Source organism: Ranitomeya variabilis, chromosome 2, assembly GCF_051348905.1.
Source record: "Ranitomeya variabilis isolate aRanVar5 chromosome 2, aRanVar5.hap1, whole genome shotgun sequence".
Taxonomy (NCBI): Eukaryota; Metazoa; Chordata; class Amphibia; order Anura; family Dendrobatidae; genus Ranitomeya; species Ranitomeya variabilis.
In genome coordinates, this window is record NC_135233.1 from 1,022,544,991 (window position 1) to 1,022,562,467 (window position 17,477).

The window sequence follows — 17,477 nt, forward strand, 5'->3', positions numbered from 1 at the left end:
GGGAGCTCAATCAAATAACTGTTCGGTATCTGTATCCTCTACCACTCATTCCTAACCTCTGAAATCAGATTGCTGGTGCTAAATGGTTCTCTGACTTGACCTTAGGGGGAGCATATAATATTATCCAGGTCAAATTGGGGGGAGGGAAGGAGTGGAAAACAGCCTTTAACACACTAGAGGGGCATTTTGAAAACCTTGTAATGCCTTTCGGTCTTAACAACGCATCTGTGATAGTCCAACATTTCGTTAAGGATGTTTTTACTTAGCTTTTAGGGAGATTTGGAATTATTTACCTATAGGACATTCTCATATACTCATGGAATTACGAGTGTCATATTGAACATATCGGGCAGGTACTGTGTATTCTCAGAGAATATATTACATACTAAACTCAAGAAATGCATGTTCGATGTGCAGGAACTTCCTTTCTTGGGTTATGTAATCTCTGCTACGGGTTTTTGGATGGATCCCAATAAATTACAGCTATATTAAAATGGGACCATCCTGGTGACTTTAAGGTACAACGTTTTATTGGGTCTTGCAAAATATTACAGAAAATGTATTAAAAACTCTTCTGCCATAGCTCGACCTCTTATTGACATGACCAAGAAAAAGGTTTTGTACACATTTAACAGTCTTGTGCACACTTTGCGGCGTCCTCTGCGGGTTCTCCCGCAGCGGATTTGATAAATCTGCAGGGCAAAACCGCTGCGGTTATCCCTGCAGATTTATCGCGGTTTGTTTTTGCGCTTTCCGCTGCGGGTTTACTCCTATACTATTGATGCTGCATATGCAGCATTAATAGTAATGTTAAAAATAATAAAACATGGTTTATACTCACCCTCTGACGTCCCGATCTCCTCGGCGCTGCACGCGGCGGTCCGGTTCCAAAGATGCTGTGCGAGAAGGACCTTCGTGACGTCACGGTCATGTGACCGCGACGTCACGGTCATGTGACCGCGACGTCACGGTCATGTGACCGCGACGTCACCGCAGGCCCTGCTCGCACACCAACCCTGATACCGGACAGCCGCATGCAGCGCTGAGAGGTGAGTATATAATTTTTTATTTTAATTTATTTTTTTTTTTTTTAACACAAATATGGTTCCCAGGGCCTGGAGGAGAGTCTCCTCTCCTCCACCCCGGTACCATCTGCACATGATCCGCTTACTTCCCGCAGCATGTGCACAGCGGATTGCTGTTTCCACAGGGTTTAGATGTACCGTAAATGTAAACGCTATGAAAACTGCTGCGGACCCGCAGCATCAAAATCGCTGCGGATCCGCGGTAAAACCCGCAAAGTGTGAACATGGCCTAAAGAATCATTTTCGTTGGCTCCTGTATTAACCCCTTAACGACCGCCGATACGCCTTTTAACGGCGGCCGCTAAGGGTACTTAAACCACAGCGCCGTTAATTAACGGCGCTGTGGAAAAAGTGAATAGCGCCCCCCAGAGTCGGATTTTCTCTGGGTCTCGGTTGCCGAGGGTAGCCGAGACCCCAGAGAACATGATTCGGGGGGTTTCTACTTTCACACTAGCGTTTTTTGGCTTCCGTCGCAATGCGTCGTTGGAGAAAAAAAATGCATCCTGCAAAAGTGCTTGCAGGATGCGTTTTTTCTCCATTGGCTTGCATTAGCAATGCATTGCGACGGATTGCCACACGTCGCATCCGTCGTGCGACGGATGCGTCGTGCTTTGGCGGACCGTCGGCACAAAAAAAGCTACATGTAACATTTTTGTGCGACGTGTCCGCCATTTCCGACCGCGCATGCGCGGCCGGAACTCCGCCCCCGCCTCCCCGCACCTCACAATGGGGCAGCGGATGCGTTGAAAAAACAGCATCCGCTGCACCCGTTGTGCGGCGCTTACAACGCTAGCGTCGGTACGTCGGCCCGACACACTGCGATGGGCCGAGGACGACGCTAGTGTGAAAGTAGCCTTAGGCTTTTTTCACACTTGCGTCGGTACGGGGCGGTCGCAATGCGTCGGCCCGACGTACTGACGCACGTTGTGAAAATTGTGCACAACGTGGGCAGCGGATGCAGTTTTTCAACGCATCCGCTGCCCAGTCTATGTCCTGGGGAGGAGGGGGCAGAGTTACGGCCACGCATGCGCGGAAATGGCGGACGCGACGTACAAAAAAAAAAGGTTACATTGAACTTTTGTGACGACTGGGCTAAAGTTATGGTTAGGGTTGGGGCTAAAGTTAGGGTTAGGGTTGGGATTAGGGTTAGGGTTTGGATTAGGGTTACGTTTGGGATTAGGGTTAGGGTTGGGATTAGGGTTAGGGGTGTGTTGGATTTAGGGTTTTGATTAGGGTTATGGTTAGGGTTGAGATTAGGGCTGTTTTGGGGTTACGGTTGTGATTATCGTTAGGGTTGTGATTAGGATTATGGATCGGGTTGAGATTAGGGTTAGGGGTGTGTTGAAGTTAGGGTTGGAGTTATAATTTGGGGGTTTCCACTGTTTAGGTACATCAGGGGGTCTCCAAACACGACAGCCAATTTTGCGCTAAAAAAGTCAAATGGTGCTCCCTCCCTTCTGAGCTCTGCCGTGCGCCCAAACAGTGGTTTACCCCCACATATGGGGCATCAGCGTACTCGGGATAAATTGGACAACAACTTTTGGGGTCCAATTTCTCCTGTTACCCTTGTGAAAATAAAAACTTGGGGGCTAAAAATCTTTTTTGTGGGAAAAATAAATATTTTTTTATTTTCGCTACTCTGCATTATAAACTTCTGTGAAGCACTTGAGCATTCAAAGTTCTCACCACATATCTAGATAAGTTCCTTAGGGGGTCTAGTTTCCAAAATTTGGTCACTTGTGGGGGGTTTCTACTGTTTAGGTACATCAGGGGCTCTGCAAACGCAACATAACGCCCGCAGACAATTCTATCAAAGTCTGCATTCCAAAATGGCGCTCCTTCCCTTCCGAGCTCTGCCGTGCGCCCAAACAGTGGTTTACCCCCACATATGGGGTACCAGCATACTCAGGACAAATTGGACAACAACTTTTGGGGTCCAATTTCTCTTGTTACCTTTGTGAAAATAAAAACTTGGGGGCTAAAAAATCATTATTGTTAAAAAAAATTATTTTTTATTTTCACGACTCTGCATTATAAACTTCTGTGATGCACGTGGGCATTCAAAGTTCTCACTACACATCTAGATAAATTCCATGGGGGGTCTAGTTTCCAAAATGGGGTCACTTTTGGGGGGTTTCTACTGTTTAGGCACATCAGGGGCTCTCCAAACGCGACATGGCGTCCGATCTCAATTCCAGTCAATTTTGCATTGAAAAGTCAAATGGCGCTCCTTTGCTTCCGAGCTCAGCCATGCGCCCAAACAGTGGTTTACCCCCACATATGGGGTGTCGGCGTACACAAGACAAATTGTACAACAGCTTCTGGGGTCCATTTTCTCCTGTTACCCTTGGTAAAATAAAAATTTGGAGGCAAAAAGATCATTTTTGTAGAAAAAATGCGATTTTTTTATTTTCACGGCTCTACGTTATAAACTTCTGTGAAGCACCTGGGGGTTTAAAGTGCTCACCACACATCTAGATAAGTTCCTTAAGGGGTCTAGTTTCCAAAACGGTGTCATTTGTGGGGGGTCTCCACTGTTTAGGCACATCAGCGGCTCTCCAAACGTGACATGGCGTCCGATCTCAATTCCAGCCAATTTTACATTGAAAAAGTAAAACGACACTCCTTCTCTTCCAAGCTCTGCGGTGCGCCCAAACAGTGGTTTACCCCCACATATGGGGTATCGACGTACTCAGGAGAAATTGCACAACAACTTTTGTGGTTTAATTTCTCCTGTTACCCTTGTGAAAATAAGAATTTGTGGGCGAAAAAATCATTTTTGTGAAAACAAATGCGATTTTTTATTTTCACGGCTCTACGTTATAAACTTCTGTGAAGCACTTGGGGGTTCAAAGTTCTCACCACACATCTAGATAAGTTCCTTAAGGGGTCTAGTTTCCAAAATGGTGTCACTTGTGGGGGGGTTTCCACTGTTTAGGCACATTAGGGGCTCTCCAAACGCGACATGGCGTCCGATCTCAATTCCAGCCAATTCTGCATTGAAACAGTCAAACGGTGCTCCTTCACTTCCAAGCTCTGCGGTGCGCCCAAACAGTGGTTTACCTCCACATATGGGGTATCGGCGTACTCAGGAAAAATTGCACAACAAAATTTGTGGTTAAATTTCTGTTTTTGCACTTGTGAAAATTAAAAAAAATGGTTCTGAAGTAAAATGTTTGCAAAAAAAAGTTAAATGTTCATTTTTTTCTTCCAGTTCCTGTGAAGTACGTAAAGGGTTAATAAACTTCTTGAATGTGGTTTTGAGCAGCTTGAGGGGTGCAGTTTTTAGAATAGTGTCACACTTGGTTATTTTCTATCATAGACCCCTCAAAATGACTTCAAAGGTGATGTGGTCCCTAAAAAAACATGGTGTTGTAAAAATGAGAAATTGCTGGTCAACTTTTAACCCTTATAACTCCCTAACAAAAAAAAAAAATGGTTTCCAAAATTGTGCTGATGTAAAGTAGACATGTGGGAAATGTTATTTATTAACTATTTTTTGTGACATATCTCTCTGATTTAAGGGCATAAAAATACAAAGTTTGAAAATTGCAAAATTTTAAAAATTTGCGCCATATTTCCATTTTTTTCATAAATAATCGCAAGTAATATCGAAGAAATGTTACCACTAACTTGAAGTACAATATGTCACGAAAAAACAATCTCAGAATCAGCGGGATCCGATAAAGCGTTCCAGAGTTATAACCTCTTAAAGTGACACTGGTCAGAATTGTAAAAATTGGCTCGGTCATTAAGTACCAAATTGGCTCTGTCACTAAGGGGTTAATACAGCCTGATGTGTCTCAGCCCTTTACTGAAGAGCTGGATGTCTCTGAAGTGGGTGTAGGAGCGGTATCATCTCAGGGTCCGGCTCTTGGCAAGCTGCGTCCATGCGCCTTTTTCCTCTAAGAAACTCTTGTCGGCTGAATGCAATTATGATATGGAGAATAGGGAACAATTCGCGATTAAACTAGCTTTTGAGAAGTGGCAACCTTTTTGGGAGGATTTATCCACTGTTACAGTGACTACAGACCATAAGAATCTCCTCAACTTTGAGTCTGAAAAATTACTTACGCCGAGACAAACTCGTTGGTCGTGGTTTTTCAATAGGTTTAACATTTTTTGTTACCTTTCGACATGGTTCTAAAAACATTAAGGCTGATGCTTTGTCTAGGAGTATTACTTGGAGGAATCCTGTGAAGAACCTGTGCCTATCCTTCAGAAGGGAGTGTTGATGTTGGTGCTTTGTACCGCTTTTGAGTCTCAGATCACAAAGACTCAATGTAACATGCAGCCTGGGGCTCTGAAGGACAAATCATTTCTTTACCTCAATCTGCGTCTTAAAATCTTGGAGGTACCGTATTTTTCGGACTATTAGACGCACTTTTTCCCCCCCCAAAAAAGGGGGGAAAATGGGGGGTGCGTCTAATAGTCGAAATGCAGGCTTACCCGTTCCGGCAGAGGTGCGGTGGCAGAGGTGCGGTGGCAGAGGTGCGGCGGCAGGCGTGCGGAGATGAGGAGGCGCAGTGAGAGGGGTCCCTTTCCCCGGTAAGGTGATGCAGCAGCCCGGTAATGCAGCAGAGCCGGGTGAATCCTGTTATTACCGGTGGTGGCGGCCATCTTGCGGAGGCCGCGCGTGCGCAGATGGAGCCTCTGCAGCCCGGGGCTTCAGGAAAATGGCCGCGGGATGCCGCGCGTGCGCAGATGGGGATCACGGTGGCCATTTTCCTGAAGCCCCGGGCAGCAGAGGCTCCATCTGCGCACTCGCGGCCTCCGCAAGATGGCCGCCACCACCGGTGATAACAGGATTCAGATACTCAGAATGAACACCGGCGCTAAAGTGAGACTGTGCCCCCCCCCCCCCCCCAAGCTGCAGGCACCTATGCAGGTGGTGTGTGTACACCTGCTATTTCTGAATAAAGACTAATAACATCAAACTTAGATGCCGCGCTACAAGGGTATGCTACTACTTCGTAGAGCAACACAAATAATGCAATAAACAAATCCTAAGGTGAGTTACCTTGTGGCCGTCACTGATGTGTCCCCGTAAGGCAGTGGGCTACTGTGATAACTGTGCCGGCACTATCAGCAGCGTGCGCGCAGGGGTTTCTACAGACTGGGAGGACGCTCCCTTGTCTGTGTTGTCTGAGGAACGTTGCTCTCATCAGCACGGAGAACACAGTTATTACAATAGCCCACTGCCTTACGGGGACACATCAGTGACGGCCACAAGGTAACTCACCTTAGGATTTGTTTATTGCATTATTTGTGTTGCTCTACGAAGTAGTAGCATCCCCTTGTAGCGCGGCATCTAAGTTTGATGTTATTAATAACAGGATTCACCCGGCTCTGCTGCATTACCGGGCTGCTGCATCACCTCACCGGGGAAAGGGACCCCTCTTACACTATACCTCCTCATTCCAGCGCCTCCTCATCCCAGCGCCTCCTCATCCCAGCGCCTCCTCATCCCAGCACATCAGGCCATGGCGTCAGGACGGGACCCTGCTCAGGGGCACGCCGTACCGCATCACCCCACCTCTGCCGACACCATGCCTCCTGTGACTCTGCTCTGCCACCGCCAGCCCTCAGGTAAGATACTGTAAATTCGGACAATAAGACGGACCCCCATCTTATAAAAAAATCTTTTTTTCTGCAATTTTCACCCCAAATTTGGGGTGCGTCTTATGGTCCGGTGCGTCTTATAGTCCGAAAAATACGGTACATCACGATTCGGTATTCACTGGTCATCCTGGGGCTAAAAGAATGCTTGACCTCATATTGCGTTGCTTTCGGTGGCCTAAGATCCGGTGGCCTATGCGCTTCTAGGGCCTCTCATACCCGGTTTTCTGGATATTTGCAGCCTTTGAGTATTCCCAGTCAACCATGGACAGACATTTCTATGTATTTTATAACGGATTTGCCCACTTCTGCTGGTAATTTTGGCGATACGTCATTTTAGAAAACCTATTATATCGCCTTGCCGTCTTTAACAAATGCCAAAACTTTAGCTCAGGTGCTTGTTGAGGAGATTGTTAAACTCCACGTTGTTCCTTCTAATTTTGTCTCAGATAGAGGAACTCAATATATTGCTAAATTCTGGAGAGCTTTTTGTGCTCGGTTAGGAATTGAGCTATCGCATTCTTTGGCGTTTCACCCTCAGTCTAATGGGCAAACGGAACATTTATGTTTTCCCCATTCCCTTTACAGACTAGTGCTACTCAGGAGCATAGTGAGGAACGAAACCCAGGATTTCCCCTGGGGACAGGGATAGCTAGGGACCCCTAGACTGAGGAACAATATAAGAAGCAATTTGCCATCCCACAATCAGACTGAGTAAAAGAAAAATGATGAGGAATTATCGTTAACGAGAAGCTTTCTAGTAGTTTTGCGAGATAAGGAAGGCCATTGTGTTTGAACAGACCTGGCTACCCTGGATCCAATACTCAGAAAACCGGTTATTACGTACCGGTAATAGGATTTTACAGAGTCCACGACAGCACCCCTACGAGAGAGGGGATCCGCCCTCCATCCGGACAGGAACCTACAGGATTTAAAGGGGCGGTCCCCCTCACCACTCCAGTTTGTGTTTCAGAGTATAAGGGACACCGCCCATTGAGTTAGTACATAAACATTACTAAATACCATCACCTCTAAAGAGTGATAACTAATGGCACACCTTCCAATAGAGTGCAGGAATCCAGTGATTAACTACGGGGGGGAATGTGCGGGTGCTGTCGTGGACTCTGTAAAATCCTATTACCGGTACGTAAAAACCGGTTTTCCTATCGCCACGACAGCACCCCTACGAGAGATTTTCAAAGATCAATCACCTGGGAGGGACTACAGCACTAAGTACTGAACGGCCAAAAACTAAGTTGGCCTCTGATGATAGGTCAAGACGGTAATGTCTATAAAAGGGGGAAGGAGATGACCACGTTGCCGCTTTACATATTACGTCTATGGAGACGTCTGCTCTTTCCGCCCAGGATGAGGCCATGGCTCGAGTAGAGTGGGCTCTGATGCCGTCTGGTGGTATCTGGCCTTTGGCATTATAAGCAAGATATATGGCATCTCTTATCCATCTGGCGATAGACGCTTTTGTTACACTCGCCCCTTTCCTTGGATTCTGAAAGGAAACAAACAGAGCCCTACTCTGCCTTCCTGGCTCTGTTTTGTGCAGGTATTCTAACAGTGTTCTTCTAACGTCTAGCATATGACATTTCTGCTCCTCAGCTGAACCTGGATTGTCACAGAAAGATGGTAACACTATTTCCTGACTTCTATGAAATTTGGAAGCTACTTTTGGTAGATATGCTGGATCTGGTTTTAACACGATCTTATCCTGAAAGACCATTAAATAAGGAGGATCTATCGATAAAGCCTGTAAATCACTCACTCTCCTAGCAGAAGTTAGGGCTACTAGGAGGGCTGTCTTTAAAGTTAAATATTTAATGGAGACCGAATCTATTGGTTCAAAGGGGGGTTCGGTTAAAGCGTCTAAAACCAAACTTAAATCCCATGGTGGCAGACTAGGCACATACACTGGATTACTACGTTCAGTGGCCTTAATAAATCTAGACACCCATCTATTTCCTGCCACATCACTGTTATATAATGCCCCCAAGGCCGAAATTTGGACTCTAAGGGTATTTACCGCCAAGCCCAATTCTCGGCCTTTCTGTAAAAACTCCAGAATAGCCGGAATCGGAACCTTGCCTGAAAAGGGATGTTGGTAGAAGGCAAGGAACTTTTTCCAAGTTTTAGCATAGATCTTAGTAGTAACTTCTTTCCGGCTGTTTAACAGAGTAGATATGAGAGCCTCTGAAAACCCTCTTCTCCTCAATAACTCCCTCTCAAATTCCACGCCGTCAGATGCAGGGATTCCACATTGGGGTAACGGAATGGACCCTGAGAAAGAAGCTCCGGACTGACTGGCAATACCCAGGGGTTGGTCACAGACATTGCTCTGAGTAACGAGAACCATGCCCTCCTGGGCCAGAAGGGGGCAATCAGGATCACTCTCGCCCTCTCCTCCCTGATCTTTGTGAGGACTATAGGGATCAGACACATCGGGGGAAATGCATATGCCAGAGGGAAATCCCAGTGAATCTGAAGGGAGTCTATTACACAGGGTTTGTCCGCCACCCGAAGCGAAGCAAACTTTCTGGTCTGTCTGTTCTCTCTCGTTGCAAATAGGTCTATAACAGGCAACCCCCATAGATCTACTATCTGTTTGAACACCCGTCGACTTAGAACCCATTCTCCCTGACGTAGAGAATGACGGCTGAGGTAATCTGTCTCTGTGTTGAGCTCTCCCCGAATGTGAATGGCCGACAGAGAGCGAAAGTGAGCTTCGGCTATGTTGAATATGTCTGTGGAGGTGTTCATTAGGGATCTTGATCTTGTACCTCCTTGATGGTTGAGATACGCCACTACTGTTGTGTTGTCTGACTGGACTCTTACATGTGAATCCTACAGAGATGGTAGCAACCTGAGTAGGGCCTTTTTTACTGCCGAAAGCTCTTTCCAATTCGAGGACTCTTGAGCCTCTAAGAGAGACCATTGCCCTTGAGTCCAAACATCTCCTATGTGAGCTCCCCATCCTATCGGACTGGCATCGGTTGTGACCGTGATGTCTGGTACTATATTCCAGCTTTCTCCTTTTCCTAAATGTCCCATGTTTAGCCATGATGATGGTTCCAATCTTGACTTTTCCAAATTGACTAGCCAACCCAAGTCCTGTAAGGAAGATATTACATGATTTAGGCGACTCCTACACTGAAAAAACGAATTTCCCACTACCAGGAAGTCATCCAAGTAGGGTATAATTAACATATCGTGTTCTCTGACATAGGCCATTACTTCCGCAATGACCTTAGTAAACACTCTCGGCGCCATAGATAGACCAAATGGCATTGCAGTAAACTGAAAGTGTCTGACCTGGTCGTTTAAGCGCACCGCCATTCTGAGGAATTGTTGATGATCCTGGTGAATGGGCAGATGGTAATACGAATCCTTTAAATCCAGGACTGTCATATAACATCTGGGAAAAAGAAGTTTAGTCGCCGTTTTAATAGCTTCCATCTTAAAAGCATGATATTGTAGATGCTTGTTCAATTTCCGTAAATTTATGATGGTTCGAAAGGATCCATCTGGTTTGGAGATTAAAAATAAAGGGGAATAGAACCCTTTCCCCTGCTGATGTTTTGGAACCTCTACTATAAGTTTTTTCCTTCTTAACATCTGAACCTCTTGTTCAAGGGCCTTTTGTTGGTCTAAGGAATCAGGGGTAGTCAAGATATAAAAATCAGAAGGTTTTTCCCGAAATTCTAATTTTAACCCCGATCTAATAATACCCAGAACCCAATTGCTCGATGATATTTTGGCCCACTGAGCATAGTAGTGTTTTAACCTGCCCCCTACTGGGAGGTCACTATCAACGATAATTTCTTCTTCTTCTTGATGAAGATGATGAGGCATTAAAGTCCGAACCTTTCTTCTTCGGGTCTGTTGGTTCCCAGTCTCGGTTCTGGTAAGGTCATCGGTATTGGAAGCGTCTCCTGAAGGTATTCCTAAAGGTAGGATTAAATGTTTTAGGAAAACCCTTTTTCCTATCCTCAGCTTTAGCCAGGATGTCATCCAATACCGGGCCAAACAGGTACTCACCCCTACACGGAATTGTACACAGTTTAGCTCTCGCCTGGGCATCCCCCTTCCAGGTCTTAAGCCATAGGGCTCGGCGAGCAGCGTTTGAGAGACCTGCTGATCTAGCTGCTAATTTTAGAGAATCCACAGATGCATCCGCTAAATACGCCACCAGTTCTCGTATTTGTGATAGAGAGTTCAGCATTTTGTCTCTGGGCACTTTGGATTTCAGCTGTTCCTCCAGCTGGGTTACCCAAACCATGACGGATCTAGCCGTACAGGTACTAGAGATCGCCGGTTTGAATGCACCAGCAGATGATTCCCACACCTTCTTCAAAAACATGTCCGCTTTCCTATCTGACGGATCTTTCAGAAGGCCTACATCCTCCAGCGGCAGGGCACCGGCCTTAGATGTAGAGGCCACCGCTGCGTCCACTTTTGGGACTTTCATCCACTCTGTCAGATCACTATCGTCAAAGGGATACCTTCTTTTTGCTGATGACGGCAGGAAACCTTTGTCCTGTTTATCCCACTCCCGTTTTATAAGGGTCTTAACTGTATCCACTACCGGGAATGTCTTACGACTCTTCTGACACAAGCCCACAAACATTATGTCTTGTGCAGATCTTGGTTCCCTGTTCTCTGCAACACCCATGGTTGCTCGGACTCCTTTCACTAACATATCCATGTTATCCACTGAAAAACATGGCCTTCCCTCTTCCTCTGAGGAGGATGGTGATAAGGAGCGGGAACATTCACCTTCTTGCAGGGACGGACTAGATCCCGGAGATATGTCCCTGCTCGGCATTTCATGGCGGCTGCCTCTAAGGGAATAGCTTATTTCTTCCCTGATGACCGCTCTAAGGTCTGATGATCGAAGGGGAGCTTCCTCTTCTAAGGTCTGACAGATGCACGCCTGGCAAAGCCTTTTAGCATAACTGTCAGGCATTGGAGTCGTGCATAAAGCACATTGCTTGTGCTTAGATTTAGATGATTTTTTCCCCTAAAACAAAGCGCAAAAATAACGGACCATATCAGCATCAGGAGCATTGTTAACACTCACCATAAGGCTGAATCTGTGAATACCGGTTTTGGAGAAGGATCCACCTGTGACGCTGGGGCGCTCGCACGCTGCTGCCCCCGTACCACGCTGCTGCTGCTTCTTGAGCGGCTACCGCTCTTGCTGCGCTGCTCCGGTCCCTCTCCCTGAGGGTGCTCGGCGTCCCCTACTGAGGACATTGCTGCACGCTTCATTCCACAGCCGCCGCTCTTTTCATAACGCTGCAGCGCTCCTCCCCGGCTTACCCCGGAAGTGTAAGAACTACTTCCGGGTTCACCAGCGCCGGTGAGAACACTGAACCCGCGCCAAACAGCGGACCAGGACGGCACTGCCCGACTCCTGGGACGCGCTCCGCATAGCCAGACGAGGGGGAGTCTGCACGCAGGACACCCCCCGTCGCTGCTTCCGGGCCCCCGATTCTGCCGTTCCTTAAAGATACTGCGCAGAGGCATGGTGGACTCGGGTGAGTTCTCCTGCAGGCTCCCGCCGTCCGGACAGGAACCCCAACTGGAGTGGTGAGGGGGACCGCCCCTTTAAATCCTGTAGGTTCCTGTCCGGATGGAGGGCGGATCCCCTCTCTCGTAGGAGTGCTGTCGTGGCGATAGGAAAATTGGAATTTTCTGTCCCCAGTTGAAAGGATGAATTTGTTGTTGTTCCCTCATCTGGAGCTGGATACAGGTGAAACGCTTTCTCAGGACTTCCCTTTTCTCCCCTCCCACCCTTTTCATTTCTTGGTCACCTTTACTTCTGCATTGTACTCCTATTGGAAGTTTCCCTGTATCGTGACCTGTGTTTTGAGCATTTATATTAAAGGGGTTGGGCAAAACTAAGTGAATTTCATACCCATAGTATGAGACAGATTCAAAGCTTTCAGGCCAGCATTCTGGAGCAAAAAGCTTTGAAATGTGAAATTTTGGCGCTACTAGTGGTTGTGCTAAAATTATGCGATTTTTGGTATTCTGAACCCATTTTCGCTCAGCTCCGATGAAGTGGGAGAAGCTGGTATTAGACTGGGGTGACGAGCGGTGGGAGCTTTCGATGCACCGCCAAATCTTACTCTGGCAGGGCTGGAGTAGGAAGCGTGACGAGGCGGTTATCTACTCTCATATGGCCAAGTTAAATCCAGAGACATGGACCTATTTGTCATTTTTACCATTTCATAATGTTCTGACACATAGTCTGATCGTTCCTTATGTAGGTTATTTTGCTATTGTTGCTCGTGGATTGAGGCCTTCAGTCTTCATCTTTTTTTTACCTGTGTTATGTAATGTCTTAATAAACATGATGAAACAAAAGCTTACATGGGTCTCAAAAGTCAGTCCTCATAATGATCTGTTTTAGGCCACATTCACGTTCAAAACCAGGAGCGGGTGATAAATCCAGAAGTGGTGCATGTGTTTCCATTCTACTTTTCCTCGGATTGTCCAGCTCCTGGTTTTGGCTTACAGATACTAATGTACTGACTAAATACTGAACATGGGCACATAGCCTTATTGTAGATATACAGGTCCTTCTCAAAAAATTAGCATATAGTGTTAAATTTCATTATTTACCATAATGTAATGATTACAATTAAACTTTCATATATTATAGATTCATTATCCACCAACTGAAATTTGTCAGGTCTTTTATTGTTTTAATACTGATGATTTTGGCATACAACTCCTGATAACCCAAAAAACCTGTCTCAATAAATTAGCATATCAAGAAAAGGTTCTCTAAATGACCTATTACCCTAATCTTCTGAATCAACTAATTAACTCTAAACACATGCAAAAGATACCTGAGGCTTTTAAAAACTCCCTGCCTGGTTCATTACTCAAAACCCCCATCATGGGTAAGACTAGCGACCTGACAGATGTCAAGAAGGCCATCATTGACACCCTCAAGCAAGAGGGTAAGACCCAGAAAGAAATTTCTCAACAAATAGGCTGTTCCCAGAGTGCTGTATCAAGGCACCTCAATGGTAAGTCTGTTGGAAGGAAACAATGTGGCAGAAAACGCTGTACAACGAGAAGAGGTGACCGGACCCTGAGGAAGATTGTGGAGAAGGACCGATTCCAGACCTTGGGGAACCTGAGGAAGCAGTGGACTGAGTCTGGTGTGGAAACATCCAGAGCCACCGTGCACAGGCGTGTGCAGGAAATGGGCTACAGGTGCCGCATTCCCCAGGTAAAGCCACTTTTGAACCATAAACAGCGGCAGAAGCGCCTGACCTGGGCTACAGAGAAGCAGCACTGGACTGTTGCTAAGTGGTCCCAAGTACTTTTTTCTGATGAAAGCAAATTTTGCATGTCATTCGGAAATCAAAGTGCCAGAGTCTGGAGGAAGACTGGGGAGAAGGAAATGCCAAAATGCCTGAAGTCCAGTGTCAAGTACCCACAGTCAGTGATGGTGTGGGGTGCCATGTCAGCTGCTGGTGTTGGTCCACTGTGTTTCATCAAGGGCAGGGTCAATGCAGCTAGCTATCAGGAGATTTTGGAGCACTTCATGCTTCCATCGGCTGAAATGCTTTATGGAGATGAAGATTTCATTTTTCAGCACGACCTGGCACCTGCTCACAGTGCCAAAACCACTGGTAAATGGTTTACTGACCATGGTATTACTGTGCTCAATTGGCCTGCCAACTCTCCTGACCTGAATCCCATAGAGAATCTGTGGGATATTGTGAAGAGAAAGTTGAGACGCAAGACCCAACACTCTGGATGAGCTTAAGGCCGCTATTGAAGCATCCTGGGCCTCCATAACATCTCAGCAGTGTCACAGGCTGATTGCCTCCATGCCACGCCGCATTGAACCAGTCATTTCTGCCAAAGGATTCCCGACCAAGTATTGAGTGCATAACTGAACATTATTATTTGATGGTTTTTTTGTTTGGTATTAAAAAACACTTTTATTTGATTGGTCGGGTGAAATATGCTAATTTATTGAGACAGGTTTTTTGGGTTATCAGGAGTTGTATGCCAAAATCATCAGTATTAAAACAATAAAAGACCTGACAAATTTCAGTTGGTGGATAATGAATCTATAATATATGAAAGTTTAATTGTAATCATTACATTATGGTAAATAATGAAATTTAACACTATATGCTAATTTTTTGAGAAGGACCTGTACTAGCCCACTTCTGGATGATCTGGGAGTGCAGTCGTGCCTCTGTGGAGCATTCTTGGCATACATAACATTTGGATAAACTAGATGAACAGGTTTTTCATCACGATTGTGCTCCTACCTGCAGATAACATGCTAATCCTGTATGGTAGTTTTCGGGTGAGTCCGATACATTGCCTTCCATTTCAAGTGGATAGAGATACGTCTGGGTAACAACAAGCCCCCTGGGATATCAACCAAAGTATCAACCAAAGCTTAAAGCATTTTGAGATGTTCGGTGTTTTGTGATACAATACTTAAAGGGTTATGGTCACACTTTACCATTTTTTATGCTGCTCCATTGCCTCTAAAATGTGCAAAAACTGCAAAACTTTGCAATAGGCCTTGATCAAAAATGCTCCATCATTTCATTTTTACCTCTCCATGGTAACAGACTACAAACAAACCCAGTGTAGTCTGATCATACAGTAATATTCACTTACAAATAATGTTTTCCATGATTAATCCCCAAAGCTGACAATCATTGGTGGGGACTGGGTTATACAGAGCTCATGAATATGTAGGTTTACCATTTTTTTGATTTTTTTATTATTCTTTATCAGGAGGAGGTCAAAACTACAGCTAACAGGCCAGTAAGTGACATATCACTGGAATCGGGGTCTCTAGCTCTACAATTTGCTACTCTCAGATTAGGTGGAAAAAACCTGGTGACAGATTCCTTTTAAGGATACATTAAGAGGAGGAGAGGCCGCACAGCAAGAAATTGTAATAGGTGAGGGCATGGTATTTTTGTTGCCTCAAGGTTTATATTTTTTTTTTTAGAATGAAGGCAACAAGGACGTGGATGTGTGGTTTGAATAACAGAGCAGAACTAAAGCTAAGGCTACACGGCGGCTTTGACCACGACCGTTCACTCAGTGACTTACTACATCGCGGTGTTTCAGAAGTGACTGAAGTTGCATTGTTAGTTACACCTTCACTACCGAGACCAACACGTAACAAAAAAAACCCAATGAAGCCCGGCTTTATGCGTCTTGCTTATCGCGGTCACCGTAATTTAGGTGCAATACAACTCCATTCCTTTTAATGTGCCATGATGTAGCAGCGGCACCGAGTGAACCTCAGTAATGCGATGGTTGTTGCGGCCACAGTCGCCATCTAGTCCTAGCATAAAGGTTACACTGAGGCAACGGACTTGTGAGGCTATGGAAAATTTGGAGTCATTAATTGTAACGGAGGAGTCTGATGGGACGGTTGAATCAGATGGAGGAAAGATGAGGAGTTCAGTTTTCTAAATGATAAATTTTAGGAATCGAGAGGAGGAGAAAGGATGTAACCGGTAGAAATTCTGGGATTTTGCACACCAGAGAGGAGAAGTTTGGATTGGACCAAAGGGAAACAAGAGTAGTAATTCGAGACGATAGCTGGACCTTGAGGAAGGGTCAAGAATTTCTTGAGGATAGGATTATAGTTTCGAGAAGACATCACTGGCTAAAAGCTGAAGGTGGGTTACAGCTGGGATATGCCCAGTAGTGATGTTGGGAAGGAGGTGGCTTTGGACACAAGCCACAACAGAGCTACTGAACGTAGGATCAAACAGGGGATTGTCCTTCACAGAATTTGGAAATGCCCTTTAGCACAGGAATAAAATGCTAAATCAGAATTTCCAGAGAGTTTCCTACTCAGGCTGTTAAAGGACAGGCTTGACTTCCACGAGTCTCATCACTTTTAGCCCCATACTCTTCATTACAGCACAGACACTGGGAAACCTTCAGGGGATGATTTACTATTGCAGATAACTTGACGGGATCGTTATTCATGGTGTTCTCAGATATCAAAATATAGCATAAATCTGTTCTATCACAAGTGCCAGGATTGACAAAAGCAGACGTCAGATCAACCATGTCTACGACATAACACTTCTGAAAGGACAACCCCTGTAGTGGCTTCTCCAAGGAATCTCTGATGATACAACCAAAGGTAACTGCAACTTTCAGAAGGCAGCCACATCTTGACATAGCACCAAAAGGAACGACATCCTAAGACGATCTTTTAAACTTGGACATTCTCAATCTGATCATCTGGCCTTGTTAAAATAAAAACGTCTAAACATAACCCCGATGCCGTTCGGGAGGTGTCAGAACTCACGTGTGGTTGTGGCGTCTCTTGAGCTGCGCACAAATCACACATCAAGAGGAAGTTAGAGAGCCGCTGCAGCCCTGGCTTCCTGTCAGTGTTCGATTTGTCCTAAGGTTTGGACAGTGACGTCGGCACCGACTGGGGGCAGGGCTCAGATTACGTCATAAACTCACATGAGCCCCGGGGAGGCAAGGGCCAACACTACCGGAATGGCACCAGAGGCGACTATAGGGGTTTTAATTTTAACAGGGCCACCCATGAGGAATGAGAAGGGGGTGTCCTAGTCGTGGACAATCTCTTTTAATGGTCATTATACTTTAATAAAATGTTTGCTGAAATTAATATTACGAGCAAATATAGGAAACATTGTAATATATCAGAAGGATCTGCTTCTTTCTCTGCTTAGTAGTCATTTCTGCTCCAGAAATCATTCATTC

The 17,477-nt window shown here is 45.6% G+C and overlaps 1 protein-coding gene across 3 annotated transcripts in view; it reads right to left on the bottom strand.

The window, feature by feature from the left end:
* The window catches only part of SH3YL1 (SH3 and SYLF domain containing 1), a 121,134-nt gene that overhangs the window by 82,986 nt on the left and 20,671 nt on the right, over window positions 1-17,477 (bottom strand). The window lies entirely within an intron of this gene.